The sequence below is a fragment of the Atractosteus spatula genome, chromosome 7 (genome assembly GCF_055471065.1).
Source record: "Atractosteus spatula isolate fAtrSpa1 chromosome 7, fAtrSpa1.hap1, whole genome shotgun sequence".
NCBI lineage: Eukaryota > Metazoa > Chordata > Actinopteri > Semionotiformes > Lepisosteidae > Atractosteus > Atractosteus spatula.
Genome location: NC_142712.1, coordinates 41,816,608 through 41,838,877, shown reverse-complemented (window position 1 = coordinate 41,838,877; position 22,270 = coordinate 41,816,608).

Here is a 22,270-nt window from a genome sequence, read left to right as displayed (position 1 = left end):
CATGCAGATCTGAAGGCTCTCTGGACCTTGATTCTTTACCAGAGGAATGTATCTGTATGTAGGAAAGCTTTACAGTATTGGTAACTACAGTAATATGTTTCCAAAGCAAAGTGCTGTTGTGTGTGTCTACAGATTACTCCAAACATTTTTTCTCATTATAAGCAAGGGGACAAAATAATGAAATAATGAATTAATAACAGCACGGCCTTAAATGTATAATATTTATAATTCATGAAAAACTGATTAGCTGAGGAAAAGTTCTGAATGAATTGCAATTTCTGTGTACTTAAATGTCATGTTTCTCCAATTGATTATTTTTAAAAGAGGTAGTGAGGAGAAGCCAAGGATATTAGATTTTGTGGTAGTCCTGCAGTAATTGCTAAAGGAAAAGGTAAAAAAAATCATCTTTTAATCATAAAATGCTGCATAGACCCAATTTCTACTGTTGGTTCTTTCATTGCATTCCTCCATTGTGTTTCAGGCTCTTTCAATGCCTTGTCTCCTGTCATTGTTAATGTGAGAATTCCAGTTCATCCGAGGAGTAAATATTTCCGTTCATACCAGACAGAACTGGAATGTCTCCAGGGTTTTCCCTGTGTGTAGGATTTGAACCCACAACCTTTACCAACTATTACCTCTTTGGGCTCTGCCAGAATAGCCCGGGAGGTTGTTTACCTTACAGTAACCCAAGAGTGGATGTTGGACGGTGCATGAAGTCAGGTATGTCGTGGTTTTAGTGTGGAAAACACTGTACTTCCCTGTGCTCTGGACAATATGGATAATTATAATAAAAATGAACGTTTTGTCGACGTTTCAGGAAACTTAGGAGAAATGTGATCCATTTCTAGATCAGAGGTAGCAGACCCCGGGGGAAAGGGAGCTAAATTAGTGAAAAAACAGAAGTAAACTGTAGAATACTTTATTCAGCTGTGATTAAATAGAAGTTTTGTTCAGCCTCTGTCCAGATGTTGAGTCTATGTGTTTTATTTTTACATTCTTGGCCCTCGGCCCGTATATATTTTGGATACTGCAGGGAGTATATAATATCCCTGGAAAATGATGCGGTCTGGTACCTTTTAAATAACATTTCCGCCTTTTTGTGCTGTTTTTTGTGTTTTTCTTTCCATGTTATTTCTTTTATTTCAGAGTTGAGTTTGAGAGGTGCTGGTATCGGACTGGCTTTGTGTGCTCAAATTTGTGTTTTTTTCTTTTACTGTGCTAGTTTTATCCCTGGCCCAAAAATAAGGAAGGTGCAGGGCAGGAAATTGAGGATTTAAATCATGGGGGTCAGACAGGAGACCTTGGACACAGCTGCACAAGGGAAATGCTTTTTGTACAGAATATTTAACACTTACATTTTAATCCTGAATTGTGACATTCTGCAAAAAACAGGTGCTTTTAGCTATTATTATTTTTTAATCTTTAATTAAGAACAAATTCTTATTTTCTATGATCATCTGGAGACCTGATTAAAGAGCAGGCCGTTGACTGAAGCAGTGCAAGTGAAGCACCTTCCTCAAGTGTACAACAGCAGTGTCCCACCTGGGATTTGAACTCACAGCGCTCCGGAGTCCACAGCTCTGTCCCTGTCTTTTTTTTAAATTTAATTCTTTTTGTCATTAGATTAGTATTTTTCTAGAAAAATATTAGACTGCAGTATAAGAAAAGACTTTCTTCTTCCTTGATCAACATCCTATCATCCTTTCCTCACTTTCAATATATTTTTACCAAATAAATAGGAAATCTGGAGAAATCCATGCAAGAGATTAATTGATAGCAAATCCTGAACAGAAAACAAAGCTGGTTTTGGACAAGTCAGTTGGCTTAACCACAGCTGATTATCTAAAGCAGCTACAGCAGCTTGCTGGCGTTACTCATTTAACTGCAAAGATGTTTTTTTCTCTCAACAATTTCTCCAGATTAATTGCATTAAATGTTCAAATAATAGAAGTTTGTAACTCAGTAACAAAAATGAATGAGAAGTAAAATAAAGTGGCAAACTGTTTGACAGTAGTCAGACATTTAGAATGTCACTGCTCAGTACCTTAATACCAATGTACCTTGTGACCTTTAAGATTAAACCTTGACTATTCCATGCTGCAGTGGCCTGGAGAGGACAAGCTAGCTGGTTGCTAGATGCAATCTCTGAGAAATCTGTATTGCAATTCTCTCTAATACAAATTAGAAAAAACAAGGTAAACCAGACCGTAATCTTCTGTTTGGAAGTGTTCGTCATCCATTCCCTCCTCCATAAAGAGAAATGGAATGACCAGCATGGAAGCAAAATCCCAGGCTGTGATGTCTCATTGACCCCAACAAATTCCTAGCTAAGAGGCAGATTGAGGGAGTAAAAGTAACCAAGGCTACCTACTTTACCTCCCTGGAAAATTGGTGGAAGGAAGGGGGGTGCTTTAAGCAGGGGCCTGATTTTGGGATGAAGAAGAAAAAAAGGAGACATAAGACAAGTTAGCAGCTGCCTACAGCTGAGTTAGCAATAAACACCTGAAAACAGTTCTCAACTTTCTTTTATTTGGAGTATTAATGGAGCGGCGGTGCCAAGAGTGGAGGCTCCCCTGTGTATTTCATTTGTTGAAAGAGCGTCTGTGCCTGCCACTCCAATTAAAGCAATCTGCAAAGTGAGAGAGAGAGGGCCAGGGAGCAGCAGAGCAGCATCTGGAATTGAGCTGCTTTCTCAGCCAAGTCGCAATTGTTTAGTCTGAAAAGAGGAGTTTAGGAAGAAAAAAAAGAGTTTCAGTTCAGCAGCACTATGTTGTGCTTTCACAGTTAAAACAGTCAGATGACTGGACATGACAGTGATAAGTGATAATGGAGTACTGGACACTACCTGCAGGCTGCTCCGGTATTTACAAGCCTAATGCTGTTCCCCTATCCAGCATAAATAGTGCTCTTTTACTGGCATTAGTGATTGTGTTATTATTAATTTATTTATTTCGCTGTCCCACAAATCCTAGGACTTATATTACTAATAAATATTCAACTGTAGGCTAAATATATATGTATACATTAAGAGATCTTACCATGACTGCCGCACATATTATCAGATTTGGTTATCTTTATAATTTAACTGCTGAATTAGATTAATGGATGATTAATGTCAAAACTCTGTATGTCAAAACTGTAAGAGTTGGCCGTAGAAACACTTTTTATTGTCAGTGACTGTAATTTTAATTGTATTAGTTAAAAATGATATATACATGTTTTTTGTAGCTTTATAAGTTTTTGTTATTATTCATACTGCCTTCACATGGTGACTTCAAGTTTCAGTTTAGCATTTCCTCTTCTCCCTGCTTTCTCAGTGTTCAGCTCCTTCAATGTTTCCCTATTTCCTGATTGGGAGGTCCTGCTTCCTCCTCTGGCTGTTACTGCAGCATGAGACCCCTCTGTAGCTCTCAGGTCAAGTGGCTTGACCTGCCCACTGAGAGTCTCTGAGCAGCACACGGATTAGAAAGTTCCTCTGTTTCAGAGACTGGGGTGCCCTGCAACTTTTACAGTTCCTACTACTTTCAGAAAAGACTCTATAACAAGCTAATGGAAATCCTGCCTTGTAGGTGCCATATGCAATGTGCTTATTAATAAAAAATATTTATTAATAACTAAAATTATGTATGTAAGACAACACCTTAATATAAAGTATCTATCCATCCATTGGTATGCTTCTGCATTCCTTATGGGGGAATAAATATTTGTCAAAAAATAGAAAGTAGAAACAGATGGAGAGTTGAACTAGTAATGTAACCCTTATAAATCTCAGCTCTCTGAGGTAGTTCAGCACATTTTTCATACAGTACATTAGAATTGTTTATTTTTTAAACCATAATCTTATATTGTTCTTGTATATTATTGTATTCCTGTATTTTGTGGAAAAAATGAAGCAGAAAAAAAGATGTGATCCCAAATGCAGTGCTTCATTACCCTAAATGCAGACTGAGACTGATCTCCACATCTTTCTCTGAGAGAGAGACCTCAAATGTTGACAACACTCAATGTCTGGTTTACCAGAATGTCTACACATTTGATCTGCTTAATTGAGGCCTTCTCCCGGAGCATCCAGCTCAAATTTTGCTTCCCATTCCTGCAACCACAAAGAAAGCTGACAAATCATCATGTGAGGATACTCATTTCCTGCGACGCGAGCTGCTTTTGTATGACGCGCAAACTCATAGGGTGCAGTGTTTTTTTAAAGATGCAATTAAGCAGATTTCATGGGATTAAAATTAATGGCGGGGTACCGGTTTCTGTTAAAAGGGATTATCTTGAAAGCTATAAGTAAAACCCCATTACAGAAAAGCTACTCAGGCACAGCTATATCAGTATAATGGTGCCAGTAATACTGTGAATGTGTAGCCTACTCCACAGGTCTTAAGCTGATCAAGTTTTAAAGAGCCCAAGAAATCCTGCAGGATTTTGGCCTTGCACCATAAGTCTAATGTTTCAAGTTTTTCTACATGTTTAAATGCAGAGTTTTCCCTATAACAATTTGTCAGGCCAGTAGTATCTGCTGCATGCAACCTCAAAACCAGGAATAAATGACTGGACATGTTAACAAATTCTTGCCAGAGGCACTGTACCTCCAAGGGGACGCCAGTATTCTCCTGTCCCCAGTGTTTCCGACTAGTAGTTGAATTTGCTTGAGGTCTTCAGTGCTGGACCTTGGAATGGAACCTGCAAGTCCTGGGTTTAACCTGTGGCTGTTTTCTGAAGAATTTATGTGTCTGTATTTCAGAAGCACCTATTCTGGATGAGTTTGTAGCAGTGTTTTTGAATCAAAACATCTCCATTCATCAGAATGCTGTATACTCACATGGTCATTCTTGAGTTATTGTCTTAAATAAAAGGTAATTTGAAAGTGGCTTCTAGTTAATCCAAAAGTTTTTGAGCATGTATTGAAAGCAAAGTAATTTGTCTGCAATTAAAATTAATAAATTCGCAAATCGATTAAATAAATTGGTCCTGGTTGAGGACTCTATTATGATCTCTGTGGAATTGCAGCCTAAAACTGTATTGGAACCAAGCTGATTAGAACAGATATCATTCTGCACCCTGTGTTCCTTATGGAGAAATTGACTTTTCTTCGCCAGTTATACCCTAATTGCAATTGAATGAAAGGATCTTGATCTCTGGAAAAAGAGTGAGCAGGAGAAGAAAAACTTGGTATCACATTTTTGCTCCTAATTTCTCTAGGTTTTAAGTGCACTGTAGTAGCTCTAGCTTGTGCAGTAGCTGTCAGATATAAAAACAACAAAATCAAAACGATAGGTACATTTAAGAAGAAAAGACAAGGCAAGTGAGCATGCTCACGGTTGTTTCAGAGGCCTCAGTGACTAATGAAGCAATAAAAGTAAATGGCCTCTCTCCTCCTTGGGGTCTTGTTTCAGTCAAAGCACTTGACTTTTCAGCATTCTGGAAGGGGACGAGTATAAAGTTTCAAAAGTGGTCAGGTCTCATCCAAGTGTACCCCATGGTATTTTGAACCCCCCAGGGCTACCAGCTACAAATAAGAAATAATTACATGTTGCTTAGATTTTTGTGTGTGAGAGGGAGTAAGTACATGTGTTTATATGAAAGCACTGAGAGTGAAATGCAGCTTCCTTTTTTCCCATCTAGATGTGGGTCTGTTCTTCTTCAGCTGAGGCGCAAATAATATAGCTGTCGTTGGCAGTACACTGCAGGTATACTTTGTCTTCTACAAACGCATAAGAAAAGGCTGACATCCTCTTCCAAAGGAAAACTAGAATGGGTTTGCGGCCTCTACATGCTCTGTTCAATCAAATACTCACATGCTTAGATAACATTTTTCATATATACTGTAGATATATCCAGCTATATATATATGCATATATTAGAAATCATAATTATTCGTTTGAGTAGTATTTGTTGAATTTGTTTTAAATGTAAAGAACTAAATAGTACATTTATATAAAAACATCTCCCCTAAGATACACAGTAAATCATTTTGAAACACAAAAACATGCATGTGCAGGGGGACCTGGTGCAGTGTTGAGAGCTGGTGGTGTTTAATTTGTATCGCTGCTCAACTTTTTCAGATGCCACAGATTCCTTGCTCTTGCACAACTTCCAACCAGTGGAACAAAGTAGCTTGTTTTCACTGCATCAACAATCACAACAGTGATATTCAAGCAAACTGTATTTTTTAAAACATTGGAGTCGGGTGTTATTCTTTTTAAACTCTTACCAACAATTTGGCATTGCCAGTTGCTGTACTAGTTGCCTTGGCTTCTGTGGAAAGTCATGCCAGACTTGTCTCTGAGTCACTTATAGAAGTGCCTCTTACAAACAGTGGTGAATTTGAGTGCACTAAAAGACTCAGCCTCCTGTTGCTGGAGAAGTCCACGCCATTGGCTGGGAAATACCAAATTGTGAGCCAGAAGTGTTCCTTGAGAAACTAGTCAAATTATATTTGAATTAATTTTTTAGCAATTATTTATTCCTCTCATATTTTATTTTTTTTTTCTTCTTGCTCAGAAAACAAAAAGAATTACAAACTGCACTGACAAAACTACTGTTTCTGGGGTCTAGAATCCCTTTTTTGGGAGAAATAAGAACTCCTGCTGTATTTGCTGGAATCAGAGGAATCTGCAGACTCGATGTCTGAGTCTTATAAGACGAGAGTTGAACAGCCTACACTTTAATCTGTTCATGACATTGCTGTCTACAGTAGAGCTTTTCAGATATCAAATTTTCAAGAGAGAAGAATAGCTTAACAAAACCTAATAGGATTGGCACTGGAGGAGCAAAAACTGACTGTTAGAATCACAGAACTGTTATTTGGCTATTATCAGTAATGAGACAACCTCAGAGGAGTGGCACAGAGGGGCACTTTGGATGAGCGCAAATATGCGTGTCATTGCTCATCACTGGACACAGCATCTCTGTCCTGTATATTTTAAGTGCACTGTACTCCTGTGCTGTTGGTGTCCTTATGCTGGCACGTTTATGACTTTATGGTGTTACGAAGTATTGAAACTTACAGTATTATCTTCAATGTGAAATCTTGTACAGGTATAAGCATTTTTATTAAATAATGTTACTGTTACTGCTAAAACTACAACCACTATCATTTCTAGACTGTAAACCTACTTTTGCAGAAATTATTTTTTATCTTGCTTCAGTAAATAGCCAACGCATGTTTTATTTTATCATTAATATTGCATTTTTTGTTTTTCTATACAAATTGGTGTTCATCTTATCTAGCATGATGGTATGAGGGTTTACCAATACATTCACACAGTGTCTGGGTTTGATTCCCATTCCACTTTCTTTCCACCTGTCATTTTATATTTCATTAGTGCTTTACATTGTTCCCTTCCAAGGGGGATTTCATTCTTGGGGGGTTCTTCCCAATTCTGGCTATGGGACTCTCATCTGTGTTCTTCATAATGTTATAATCTATTAAAAGAGTGTGTTTGCTCCTTGTTCTTAGTAAAATGACTGTAATCTTCATTGACTGAGCATTTTGGTTAGTTTTTAACAAAGTGATTGTCACTCTCTGCAGGCATAAAGCAAAATGATGTATAGTTTTTGGTACTTTGTTTTGATAATACAAATAAACCCTTTTGATAATTTGCAGATTATTTCAGTTTTAAAAGTCAGATGCACTGTGTATAGAAATACTAAATCTTGTCGATAATAAAAAATGCACCCTGGTCATCTGTGAAGCAGGAAATGTACTTTGTCTTCAGCTTTGTTAAGCAATTTCTCTTGACTTCATTCAATGCAACACCCCCTCTGCAAACACTATTGTGTTTACAAAAATGCTATTGCAGTCCCAGACCTTCCCATACAAACAATAACAAAATCTAATGTTAAGGCTTCAGAAGCCTTAAGGTGCAGCACAGGATGAGAAGGTGTTTGATTCCTGTCTTCTGAGAGAGCCGTCAGCAGTGTGAATTGTGCAGGACCTGCAGAGCAAGGACAGTAGAGCCTGTGTGCTGATTCGCTCTTCTGGTGGCCCAGGCGCAGTTGGATGCTTTCTGTTGTGACCTAAAAAGAGATAGACTGCCCTGTCCCTTAACCTCTACTGGTCTGTAAATCTATCAGTGAAATAAAATTAAAGATGAATGCTGTGGCAGGGTTCAAACGGAGTGCTGCTTTAATTTCAGATTCCATAACTCTGCCCAGCCTGGAGAGGTTGACAGCTTGTATAGAATAGACACCTGCCCTTTTAAAACACTACTGTAGGTTTTAGCCAGTGGTCTGCTAAATAGACTACGTCCCCTGTGCATTCCCTGCCCTATTGCCGGCATTCACTTTTCTGCTTGCTTTGTCCTTGCAGCTTGCTTTAACTCAATTGCTTTTTATCAAATTTCATCACAGACCCATTTCTCCAATTTCTCTCAGGTTTCCATCTCCAAACTTTTTTTTTGAAGCGAAGCCTGTGTTCGTGACACACGTCTGCTGCTAAAATTAGCCTTCGTTTTTTTTTAAATGCTATTCTAGCTTTGTCAAAGAGGGCAGCAGAATAAGACACTTTCAAAAGGAGATCTCTTTAACACAAAAGACATGCCTCTTAAAACTAAAATTTTGTTTAATTTTTTAATATAAGAAAATGTAACATTGGCTTCTGGAAAAAAAGCTGACATGTTGTCATGTTTTTTTATATTGTGACTTTAAATGTCACTGCACAGTAAGATCCAGCTAAAGAAATCCTGAATCTTATATTATGTCCGTTTGCAGTAGACTTTTAATGAAGGGGTGTAAAAACATTTCCATAAGAATGTGACAAGTTACATAGTCCAATACATCACTCGAGTACTTCAGAATAACTGCTACATCAATCTGGATAGAGTGCAGATTACTATAGTCAGGATTATTTAATGGATGAGCCATATAATTACCTTAAAGTTTATTTATTTTTAAATTTACTGATTCAAAAATATATACTTAGCCTGCAGAGATTTTATATCAATATTGTACATGCAAAGTATTGGACATGCATCCTAGCATGACATGATCGAACTGATTTGTTCTAATATACAGTATATAGTCTGATCAACTGCTGTATGGACTGTGATATTACTTCCAAGTTTTCTTGAACACGTGTGCACAGAGGCAAGTTGTAGTTTTTATTTCTAATGAATTACTACTTAACAACAATGTGTATGAATATTTATTTTTGCCTGTATTCATCAGCTAGACTGGGGCAAAGTCTCACAACATGTACTTTTCTCATTTCTGACACCAATTAGAAATATGTTCTCAAATATTTTCTGTTGAGGCACAAAGTTTACCTGTCTTTGAGGAAAGAGGCTTAGAGTACTTGTAACCACAACTGCAATGATTGTGAATGGGCTTGACCTCAAATATGCCAAGGTACCCCTTTCAAAAAATCAATGTCTCGCCTATTGGTCTCCAATTCCAATTACAAAATTGCTCCCTCTTGCAATGCCTATTTCTGCACACAAGCACCAGTCTAGCAATAGAAATCAGGTAACACATCTCACAGGGAGAAAGCTAATAGGCAACACATGCCACAGGATGAGCATGCACAGTGCTGTAGTCATGTTGTGAAGGTGAAAGAGTTTCTGACTTATGAGGTAAGAAGTTGTAATTCCGGTGAATGAAATGACCAACACCTAATGGTCATGTAATCTAATTGAAAAACTATAGGTAAGCAATAAATTGTTTGGCAGTATATGGTTCAAATTAAAAAAAGATAGTGTGAATGCCTCAGTTTGTGCACCTGTTTTATGCAAAAATGTCACGGATGCTTCCACGAAAGTATTGTTTAAAACTTTTAAATTGCAGTGTCTCTTTCCCTTTTCACTTTTACTACACTTAACACTTCCAGCTTAACAAACGGCAATGACTGAGACGTGTTCAACAGAATTAACTTTTAAAAGCCAAACCTTAGTGTACAGGGGTCTGCAGTGAAGATGAGAGAAAGTGCAGGCAGGCAGCCATTGGAAGTTGAACTGAGCACAGCAGGAGTTCTTTCATGTTCTGTGTTATCTTGTTTCTCTAGATGTTGTTACTTTAAAATTAATAAATTATAAGGGATGGACCTGTGCTCGATGGCAAATGTACTGTTTTGTAATTATAAAAAGTGTCATAAAAAGACTAAAACTGGACTTTTATATATATACAAAAATATTGTTTTCTATGTTAGTAATACTTTTTTTAAATTTACAGTACCTAGAAAAACCCTAAAGAAACCTTTTGTTTATATTTGTTGATTTACTGTAGTGTTTGTATGTTTTTACTATGATTGGTTTTACCATAGTTTTGCCATTTCCCACTATAGTTCTTGTACTCTGTTTTACTGCACTGGACCATGCAAATCACATCTTACACCATTTTATTTTAAATGTTTTTAAGTCATGTTTAGTATAATACACCATGTAATTCCCATGGTCCAGTGTAATATAGCACAGAGAAGCCATGTTGAGGCCTCAGCAAAACGTTTGTAAAACCCAAGTAAAAATGCACAAATGGTAAATATAGAAAAAGCACATGTTTATTATGAGAAGTGTATGTTCAGGGTACTGCTGTGGTACTGAGTCGTCTTAGCCAGATTATTTGCAATACTGTATTTTCCAGGTGTTTTTGTTGGGTTAGAGATTGTAGAATAAGATTTGAGCACTGTTAGAGCAGTGTACGGAATAATGAGCATTGGATGCTGAAGATGAGCATTGAGATACTGTCACCGCAGTGAATCTCTTACTGATCTAATATTATTTATCTAACCGTGCAACATGCGTTCATTATTGAATTGCTATACATACAGCTACAGATGTTAAGTGCTAGCACTGCTTGCAACCTATGTATAAATTACTTAATAAATATTACTTTATATCAGCAATAATTCTTTGAAGATTATTGAACTTTTTTCATCCTAGTAAGTGGTATGTGAGCTGTTCTAGTCATTTTTAGATGGGAGTTCTAAGTGCTCCATTATATAGAGCTGTATATGTGTGTGCTGTAATTATTCTCTTAATTTTCATTTTAGAATCCACACCTTTTTGGATGTGTTGTAATTTAACTTGAAAGCGATACTTTTCATTGAGGTGTTGTGAAAATCTTTAGGATGCTTAAAAAATCCCTTTTCCATAATAAAGCTTTTTTGATTAAATACTGCAAATGTTGAAGAATCAGCTTATTTTCAGAGTTTTGTTAATCTATTCTGGGCAGTTTTATGATTTTTCAGAATATTTATCTTTTTTTTAAAACCCTTAATATTTTTTATGAGCTACCAGGTGAAATACCATATGTATGGTACAACCTGGTTAAGAGGCAGCCTTTCTGTGGAGAATATTTTTAGGTGACAAACCCATTAAAGGCACCTCTCATGAAGCTGCTAAGATGCTGCTACCAACAGTTTTGTACTTTGTCTAATTTAGGAAAGGGATGTAGAGCTGGGCTTCTGGCTCTGCAGGGGCCTAGAGGCCTGGCAGAGCTGCTTTGTTGGTCAGCAGTAAGAGATGTGAGTCAGGTTGTTCAGTGAATGAACTTTCTATTGTCAAATCTACATGATACAGGAAACTGTCCTCTTCAGAAAGGTCAGTGGTCGTGTGGAACTACAGTGGGTATAGAAAGTCTCCTTTCAAAATTTGTACCTTTTGTTGTATGACAATCTGAAAATAAAAACAAATTAAATGAAATTTTTCCATTTTTATTTACACATAGTAACCTACATTAGCCAAGTGAAAATAAAATTCTAAAACATTCTGAAAATTAATATTACAACACTAAAATTCCTTGGCTTCCACCTGTGATCAGTTGTGGTGATTTTGATTAATTCAGAATAAAAGCAGTTGTTTCTAGAGGATTCCACTGCTTGGAAGAGCATTTCAAAGCAAAGAATCCACTATGGTTGGAAAGGTGCTTTCAAAAGAACTTCAAAATAAAGTTGTGGGAAGGTACAAGTCAGGAGATGGGTATAAAAAGATTTAAAAGCCTGTAAGTATCCCATGGAACACAGTCAAGACCATCATTAAGAAGTGGAAGACGAATGGCACCACCCAGACCTTGCCTAGATCAGGCCATCCCTCCAAACTGGATGACCAAGCAAGAAGGAGACTGATCAGAGAGGCAACCAAGAGGCCGATGGCAACTTTGAACAAGCTACAGGCTTGTATGGCAAAGACTGGTCATTGTGTGAATGTGACAACAATATCACAAGCGCTCCACAAATCTGGCCTGGGAGGGTGGCAAGAAAAAAGCCACTCCTTAAAAAAAGCCACTTCTTAAAAAAAGCCACATCCAGTCTCATTTATGTTTTGCTAAAAAGCACCTTAAAGATTCTGTGGCCAAGTGGCAAAAGGTGCTGTGGTCAGATGAGACCAAAATCAAACTTTTTGGCCTGAATGCAAAACGGTACGTCTGGGGAAAACCCAATGCATCTTACCAGCCAAAGAACACCATTCCTACAGTAAAGCATGGTGGTGGCAGCATCCTGTTGTGGGGGTGTTTCTCTTCAGCTGGGACTGGGGGACTTGTCAGGATAGAAGGGAAGATGGATGGTGCAAAATACAGGTGAATTCTTGAAGAAAACCTGCAGCCCTCAGCCAGGAAGTTGAAAATGGGAAAATGGTTCACCTTTCAACATGACAATGACCCAAAGCACACCGTCAAGCAGTGGCTGAAGGACAGGAAGGTGAATGTCCTTGAGTGGCCTAGACAGAGCCCCGACCTAAATCCCATCGAAAATCTTTGGAATGATTTTAAGAGGGGAGTCATTCAACATCACCACGCAGTTTGACTCAGCTTGAACAATTCTGTAAGGAGGAATGGGCAAATATTTTTCCTTCTAGGTTTGCAAAATCGGTAGAGATGCATCCAAACAGACTCAAGGCTGTAATTCAAGCAAAATGTGTTTCCACCAAGAATTAACTCAGGGGGGCGTTCTCTTATCCAACCCAGTTATTCTACTTTTTTTCAGAAACTTTGCTTTCTTTTTTCACTTGGATGTTGCATGGTACAATTTGCAAATAAAACTGGAAAAAGTGATTTTATTTGCTTTAAGGCAACAGAAGGTGAACATTTTGAAAGGAGGTGGTGACTTTCTATACCCACTGTAGGTGGCTTCCACAGCACAGCAGTATGCTAATGACCAATTTTAGGAGAGTCTTGTATATATTTAATTAGTATTCTGGAACTTAAGTATTTATCACAACTTACACTGTAAAATGTTCGTAGTTTTAATGATATAACATCTTTTTATTAAAAACAGAGTGCAACTGCAAGTGCAACATTTTAACAAAGCGTTATTTTACGAAGATATCATACCAATATAATCTATACAATACTGGCACTTAAACAGATGCCTCACAGACACTCCAGTCTTTCCAGCCTAGATAATTTGAGCCTCTATATAAAACTCAGCTATTTATGCCCTTGTCAGATCTGTAAATACATTACTATGGGAAGGCTGTAGTGGGAGAATTATTCCCATAAAATATCAGTTGCTTTTACAAGATATAATGAATTTTAAATGTGCAGTATTTGCCTAATTTACCTTTGATGAACACTTGCTTGAAACATTTTGGACACATGAGGTTGATACTGAAAAATTGACAGACACAGCACTCTGCCTGTTTGCTTTTTCATCACACGTTTTATTGTTTGCTTTAAAAAAAGCCCATTTCCATTTATGGCTGTTTACCTTTCAAACAGCCAGCAGCCCATCAACATATAACACAATGGGTCTTGAGACGGCCGTGTACCTGTACAGTGTAACATGTCAGGTACACAACTGCACTCTTCAGGGGCAGGAATCAGCCAGAGACTGCTAAGAGAATACCTCTGTTTGATCTTCCCTATCTGGGTTTCAACATGAAAGATAAGATCACAAGTGAAGAAGATGGGCCGACACCAAGTGTTTGCACTGTATGATTGATAAGCTTTATGGCGCTTCATTTGCCTGGGGCATTATTATTGACAAAGCACTAGAGAGCTGATGCGTGGCACAACAGCCACCCCACATTTCCCAGCTTAATTCTAGCAACAAATTATCCGCCTCTGAAACAACCGGGATCAAGGTGCAGGCTGCGCAAGGTAAACAAGGTGCCAGTATTTGAATAAGGGAAATCAGACAAGAATGAGGAGGAAGGCACACGGAGAATGCAGATTAGGTTTCTTGTGCTAGTGACAGGTCTTTTTTTCAGTGCTTTTATTCACATTTGCAAGCATTTTTTTGAAATTGCCTGTTTGTTTGCTTTTGTTTTCCAAAAACAAAGGACAAAAATTAATTTTCCCAGTGGAATAAGGAACATTGTATTTCAAAGGGTTGGAAATTTCTTTACAGCTAGGCTGAAGTTTCCTACTGTATTGCCTGGAGAAACAGTTGTACTGTATTTTCTTAAGTAAGATCCCCATCAGTAGATGCCAAACTGTAAATATTGTCTGGGTGAGAGGCAATGGGTCCCATCTGTTGTTTGTCAAATACACACCCTGCACAAACGATCCTCCTCTGTGCTGTACAGTGTGTGTCAGAATATGGCTTTGATGCAAATGTTGAGACAAATACACATACGTAGATGCTATATAGACTTAGTTACAGTTTTTCCATCTGTTTAGAAAGTATGTAACCACAGGAATTTTGTCTGAAATGCCCTGAAATAATATTTTAACAATTTAAGCCTTGTATACAATATAAACTTCCTTTTCTTTTTCCAATTCCTTCTCTCTGTCTCTATTGATAAATACCTAGACATGTTCATATATATGTATGTGTGAGTCCTCTTATAGCATTGAGTGGGTCATGGCGGGCTGTCAGCTGCAGAGCAACCTACCCTCTACAATGTCAAGTGGAAACCCTGGAGGAAATATTGTATTTTAGATGTACAAAATCATATTTTCCCCACAGAAGACAGCTTCCGTATCATATCAACGCTTCAAGGAATCACTCTAAAGACCCCCAAAGGGAAAGGCCATCAAAACAATTTGGAGAAATGGCAAGCAAATTGTCATCTTTGGGACCTTCAAACAGAACATCTCAATGGACTGCCCATAGACTGAATAGTGTGTGTCAGAAGGGATATTAATATTAAACAGGGTTTAATAGAATCCCAGCCAATAGCATTACAGGGCTTTGGGGCAAATGTAAACCTTGGAAGAATATTGAATTTGCATACACGTATAGAAGAAGAAGCACTTAACATGTTCTCATTAGGACTGACTGAGAAGAATTCATCTGGGAATAGCCTGATAGTAGAAATAAAGATGATCATAATTGACTCTCCAATGACAAAAAACAGAGATGGTGAGAGAGGAAGAGATTATGAAAAGGTTCTCTAGGCAAAGTAGGTCTTCAGTCTCTGCTAACAATGGATGAAACCAGAAAGATGGATTCTGGCACATATTTTAAGTGATTTGGGTAGTGACTTTTACTGAGGAATTGCATCTGGTCTTTAATCTAGATCCAGGTGCGATTGCAGGTAAAACAACATACGACTAGAGCTTTTGCCCCCCCAAAAAATTGTAAAATTGTTGCTGAAAAGTATTTATCTCTGTCCTATCTGGTATTCATTTCTCAACCTTTTTCTACAATAATACTAGTAAAAAATTATTTAATGAGGAGAATCCACTTGTATACTGTAGCTAAGGAGACAGGAGTCCCTTTACTTTATGATGTAATTAATCTAGCCTTATGAAGAGAGAAGAGTCCAGGCTCAAAGACAAGAGGACTTCTTTCACACTGCTATGTTACATTATGTTGTGGATTAAGACCATTTCTACAAGGAATGTGTGTGTTTTCTCCCTTTTCCCATAGTCTGGCCATGTTTATAACATGCACAATTCTTATTGTATTCCACAATACCTCCCTGTGTCTTACTGTACTTTTAATATGATTTCACTTTGTGGCCCTGCACTGATTTGCTCCTGTAATCCTTCATATAGTATGAGAATTTTTGTAAAGGAACTTGGAATAGCAATTAAGCATAACAAATAATAATAATAAAGCTGAGTGAGTGGTCTATTAAGAACGCCGTGCCTAATACAGCAATGTAATTGTTTATTACAGTATATACCTTTAACTGCCTTACCCATCTGCTCAAGTACAGAAGCACCACTGGAAAAGGGAAACGTCTGCAGTCCCAGCAGTCAGAGGATGGGAGATGAAGCAGGAAGATACTAAGAAAGCAGCCAGTGGAACGGATTACTGACAGTGCCGTTCTGCACTTCTGGAGAGATTGGTTCAGCTCTTCCACCTTTCTTATTGTTTGCTGGCACTGGCCCATTAATTTACGCAAGAGCTTATGGTTTAAAGATTAAAAAAAGTGTATTATCACTTTTATTGAACAAACAACTTTTTTTCTGAAACTCCCTTGACTCCCTGCACTCTAACTCTTAAGTTGACTCCAATGTATTTTTCATATCTGTTCTTTCTAAAATCCTCCCATTCTACAGGACTCTAATGAGGTCCTCTTCAATAAATTTCCATGCCGTATCTACCTGTGCAGTTAGTAGATAGTAATGACATCACACCTTTCTGTGCTTTTACAGACTATTCGTATTAATGGAAATCCATTTCTTTAAGCTGGTGTGCTAATTCTTTTCTCTTCTTTAGATAGGAGTATTAAAATGATCCTTTACACTTTTGTTCTTTGCTTTTAAAACCAGTTGTGAATTGTACAAACTTATTTATTTCTTATTGCTCCTTATGGTTTAGAGCAGATGTTCACCTGTAGGAAGAGCATTGCTGATAGTAGTGGGTTTTGCTGTGTGTAGTGATCTTAACTGTGGTATAAACTACACATCTACTGAGAATTATAGTCTGCTTACATGCATGACTTACATTTTATTGCTGGACAAAACTCTGATAATGTTACTGTAGTGCTAGAGGATATTGTTTAGAAAAGTTTATTGTACTTTACATTTTAAAAGCAGAGTGAGGTGTTGTACAGTAAATGCTACAAGCTTTCTGTGGCATAGAGATATGGTGGAGGTAAACTGCGGTAAAAGAGGACAAAGCGATGCCTTTTAATCTTGATAAAACCATAGAAAAAAAATAGAAAATCTATTGTGAAACTTGTGGTGTACTTTCAAAAGGGATACTACTCAAACCATATTAGAACCCAAAAAAGGTATTTTTTTAAAACAAGCATTTCATGATCTGCATGTCTTCTATAAATGTTCTGTCAGGATCCACCCCATGTTAATGTCTATGCCTGAGTTATGGACAAAATGTCAGGTGTTGTTAAAGTGGCATTCTTTAAGAGCATGCATTTTACAGATGAGATACTTTAAGTGTCTCATTTCTGGTCTGTCTATAAGCTTTTCCTCATTTCTGCTCTGTCTTCTTGTTCAAAACACAGGTTTGAGCTTTTGTTTGTATGCTTTCTTATTTTCTTATGTGATGAGTACCCCATCTGAGCAGAGCAAACATAAAGTCGTCTGAACAAAGTCTTTCTATTGATTACAGACATGAACTGGACCAGGGCTGAGAGATAAAACCTGCAGGACCCCAGTACTGCCCTGCAGAAGAGAGTGAGGTGCAGGACACAGGTAGAGGCTAAATATAACTTACAAGCTTCAGCTTTCCCTAACCTTCCCTTTTCTTGCAGATTTTTTTTAACTGTTAATCATCGTTAATTACCATGCTCTTTCTTTGCTTTTAGGAGTGTTTCCACAGTTTGCATCAGGGTTTATCAAACTTCTAGATGTTTTACCTTGTTATAACCATGATTGCACTAGGGTTCATTATAGTAAGCTCCTTCGAGAGGCAGACATTGGAAGGCTTAGTCCATAACTCTTAAAATAAATTGGATTTGTATCCTTACACCAGTTCCCTTAGCTCAGAAGTTGTGGATCCCATGTAGGCAAGAGTATATAGAAATAAGGACAAATAGATGCAGTGATTTTCCAAAAAACAAGAACAGATCCCCTAACAGTAATGGATAAAGTCTGTTCCGCAGGCCTGCACAAAGCCGAACATATTGGCTTTCCTTAGTCTGCAAGCCACAGCAATGGAAAGAAAATCCAGCACTTGTGGGCCTTTTAACATACTTATGACATTCCTTTCACAGCTCTTTGTGACAGCAGAAAATAGCTAGATGGGTTTAACAGGATCCCTGTGAAAAGGAATCTCTTGTAATAACCTGTGTTGGTAAATACTCTACAGCAGCTGTATTGGTAAATTAGTCGTTTTATAACAATACAGGCGGGTGGGGAGCAATCAGAGTGAGCCATTTTATGATTATTATTTTCTTCTAAGAGAAAAATAATAATGGCAGCATCTTCAGTTCTTCACTTCCAAGCTGCTTTGTAGTGCTCAGAGGCATAATGGAAAGCTGAATGTGGAGGGAAAAAAATCCACAGTTATTTTGCATGATATTAAATACTTGAAAGCATTGCAGTTATCAAGGACAGTGAAGTCTCGGAGAGAAGGCGGCAGAATTAGAGAAGAATAAAAATGTAAATAAAAGAAACCTAAGTTATCTGGCTAAGCTCTGTCAGGCAAGCTCATTGTTTGCGTAAGTGATAAAAGGCCATTTCCAAGCTCCTCGTGCCTCCGCACATGTTTTACTTAATTTGCGGTTCATTTCTGTGACAGGTCTTAATAGTTCATACAGTTTTTTTCCTTGTAATTTTTGCTTTATAGTGCTGTTAAAATAGGACAAAGCACGGGTTACTCTGTTTACTTGCATGTGATGTGCTCTACACTTGTTCGGCAGCTTCTGGGCCTGAATATTGAATCCCAGCTTGGAAGAACTTTTAATGTGATAACATTTGGCCCAAAACCTCTCTATTCTAATTCAGTACTCCTCTGATACAATTGTTTTCTGTTCGTGTAATGCACTTCCTTACTGTTCAGCTTGTTTAAAAATACGTACATTACAGCTATCTGAGATAAGAATTATGGACAAGTATTTCAATTATATGATAAAATTGTTACTCTAATATTTGCACTTAGGAAACTGAGATAGTCTCAGTTGAAATGAATGTGTTCATGGTAGATGCAGAAAGAACTTTGCCCTTCCGGAATGCAAAACAAATCTTTGTGACTTGAACATTGTCCTTCTTTTCTAGATGTACAGCAAAAATAATGTTTCAGACATGGTGCATACGCTGCTGAATTCAGTGAGACCTGAAATGGTTTTCAACTATTAAGGTTTCAGTACGTTTGTACTGGGTCGTTTTACATAGCTATAAGCCTGAAGGGTGCTCTAGAACTTCTTTCCTATCTTCGAAGTGCCCATTCACATTAAACTACTCTCACAATGGAGAAAATAACCAAAGCTGGGGCCTCAGGATTTAGACCCATTGATACATTTCTTTGGCTGGATGAAAGGAAAACAAAGTCCCAGACAATGGGGGCAGTGGCACCTAACTTATTTTGAAGGTGTCTCATTTCTTTTCAGTGGTAACACCTAAAAGGAAAGTAGCTGGTGAGTCAAAGTAACAAAACCCAAACAGTTGAACCATATTATAATAATCTATAAGCACCAGGCAAAGGATACCTTTCATGTTGTTTCATTGTGCTGCGCTATATTTAAACTTAATTGTGCACCTTTTCCTTAAGTATCTTTCAAAAATAGCTCCTGTTGGAAGAGGTCATGAGTGTTGGTGTATTGTACATTCCAGGTATAGGTGGGTGATTTTTACCTTTTACTGTGTATGGGTTGAAGATCAGTCTGCAATAATTTCATTTAATTGAGTAGAAGACAAAACTGAGTACTATGGAAGTACTATAGTACACAAAACACTCTTTTAGAAGAGCAGGTGGTAAGAGCCTGAGCCATTTAAAGAAGGGTAATCAATAAAACGTGTTAGAAAAATCTAAATGAGGAACTTGTTAAAAGATAAGGCAGTACTGGAGAAAGTGAATGAACCTCAGCACTAACACCTCAGCAGTGCCCAGCTATTAATATCAGAATACTTGTGAGAATACTTGTTATCTTAACCCAAAGGCAGTCGAACTTGTGTGTGCATTCCAGCATAGTTTTGCCTTTTCAGGTTCTTAAATACTAAATTATGCAAGATGAGCTTCTTTCAGAATGAAACAAAAGTGAAAGAGCAGCAGTCTACCATAGTCTACCATAGTCTACCACAGTAGTCTGAATTAACTTTGTTTAGCACACTAGTCTCAATTAAAAGGGTTCAGAATCAAAGTCAATAAGAAAATATTCAAAATAACTCTTAACTTAATTACATGTTGCTGTTACTAGTGAGTTCAGTGACGCAGGTCAAGTTTGTGGCTACTTACAATTTGTGTTTGCAAACTATGCAAATAAAGAAGGAAACCATTGTTACAACAAACTTAACAATACTGTAAAAGTTCAGTAATGAGCTGATGTTCTGTCAAACATTAAAAATCTGAAAGAATATTTAATCACTAAACATGAAACCGCTACGGTACATTTAGGTGTAATTTTCAACCATGCAAAGGTAATTTGTTTCAGTATTATAAATTAATTAAACACTAACAATGATGGAGAATGCTCTGGAATGTGTAATTAAGTGTTCATTGAGGAAAACGATTGATTTACTTCTCTTTTTTTCCTGTTTCTGTTTTATTATTTTGTGCTGGTTCCTAACTTTAATCTAGCCATCTTCATTTACACAGGGATGTCAGAGTCTCTCAATTACCCTGGTGCTGATGTCAGTTTCAGTGTTGCTCTGATTACAGTGACAATGTTGAAATCCCCTCAGCACCTTCTGAAGAGATCAAAGTCAAATTAATGCTAACATGGTCTGTGTAAATTGAATCATGACTGAGAGCCAAACTAGCATGTACTGCATTCACTCCGCATCGCATCAGAGTGATCAGTTATCTGTCACAAGAGGACTGGCACACCTTCATGTATGTATATGATTGGGAACAAAAGCTTGTAAATTGGAACATTTGCAGCCTTTGATTTTAAAATAGTGCTGCTGTTGCAAGTTGCACCTGGTGCATTCCATACCATTATTGTTGTTGAATTCCCTGCATTTATTCTGCATTCAAAATGACGGAAAGTTCACTCATTTTGTTTCCAATGGCCAGTGCAAGAACTGGTAGAGGCCAGTGCTTTGTTGGGAGACTTAATACAAGGGTTGTGTTAGATCTGGATTCATCACCTGTGGTAAATGAAATAAAAGGGCCAACTTTATCAATGTCTATTACCGTGTAAGGGTGTGGTCTGTGGGGCTGTATGCTTTCACACTTACATGATACATGAAAACTACATATCAAGTTAATTTATATCCCAAGCTGGACTTGGCCAAATTAAGATCCACATGTGTATATGGAGTAGACAGAGACATATGAGCACTTTATAAATATGAGCATTGCTCCTCCAGTCATTTATTTAAAATAAAGTACAAAATGTATTTCCCTGATGTTTCATGTCTGTATTGCATGTGTTATGGAAAGGTGGGCAAATGTCTCTCTCAGTTGCACTCTTATGAATGAAGGTAATGGCTGTGGGCTGAGCTAATTAATGACAGGCAACTTCAGATTGGGAAAGTATGAAAAAAATGGCAATTCAGTTATTTAAAAAAAGCCACAGTGGTCATTGTTTGCATTATTTCTGTATCTGATTATTTTAGCATAATAAACCAAAGTAATTAAGGTTTTCTGAATTTGCCCTTGGTTGGGTACATGCACAAAGCACTCTGAAACATATAGAGTTGGGCACCCAGCCAACAGTATTGTTCTTCCAGATGTAAAGATGGGATGGGCAGTGTCTAAAACGTATGATTCTGCTGTTTAAGCCTCAGTTCACAAATAAGAAGTGTAGACTTTAAAATTAAAAACCCACAAATTATAATGAATCGCTTACAAAATACCACTCCAGCTGCTCAGGCTAATGATGTTACAGCGCTTCTCTACTCTTAGTTAGATTGATGACTCTTGCGGTAATGGGGCACCACAGTCTCTGTGTGCACGAGTGTGTCTCCTTTCAAGGCTTCACCCAGGATGTCACTATGCCTTTCCTTCTTCTAAGAAAAAAGGATTTATTTTTTTCTGAATCATCATGAATCCAGCAGTTGCAAATTAGTATGATAAAGCTTTCAGTATTGGGGTGAATTTTCAACACGTATTTGAGCTCCACAGGGGTGTGGGCACCAGTGCATATGTGCAAATGGCAGAATTGTTAGCAATGTAAATTGAGCAAGTGTGTGTGCAATAGGGAGGGTAATGCGTTAGAGATGGGCTAGGTGTGTTGTCAAGGGTAGATTCTGTAGTTTATGTGTTTGTTTAACAATCGCAAGATATGGCTCGCTATGATGCAATATTTTGTTGGCAGAAGACACCTTCATTGATGGTACTGCTCTTGCCGTACTCTGAGGCCATGTTTCTTGT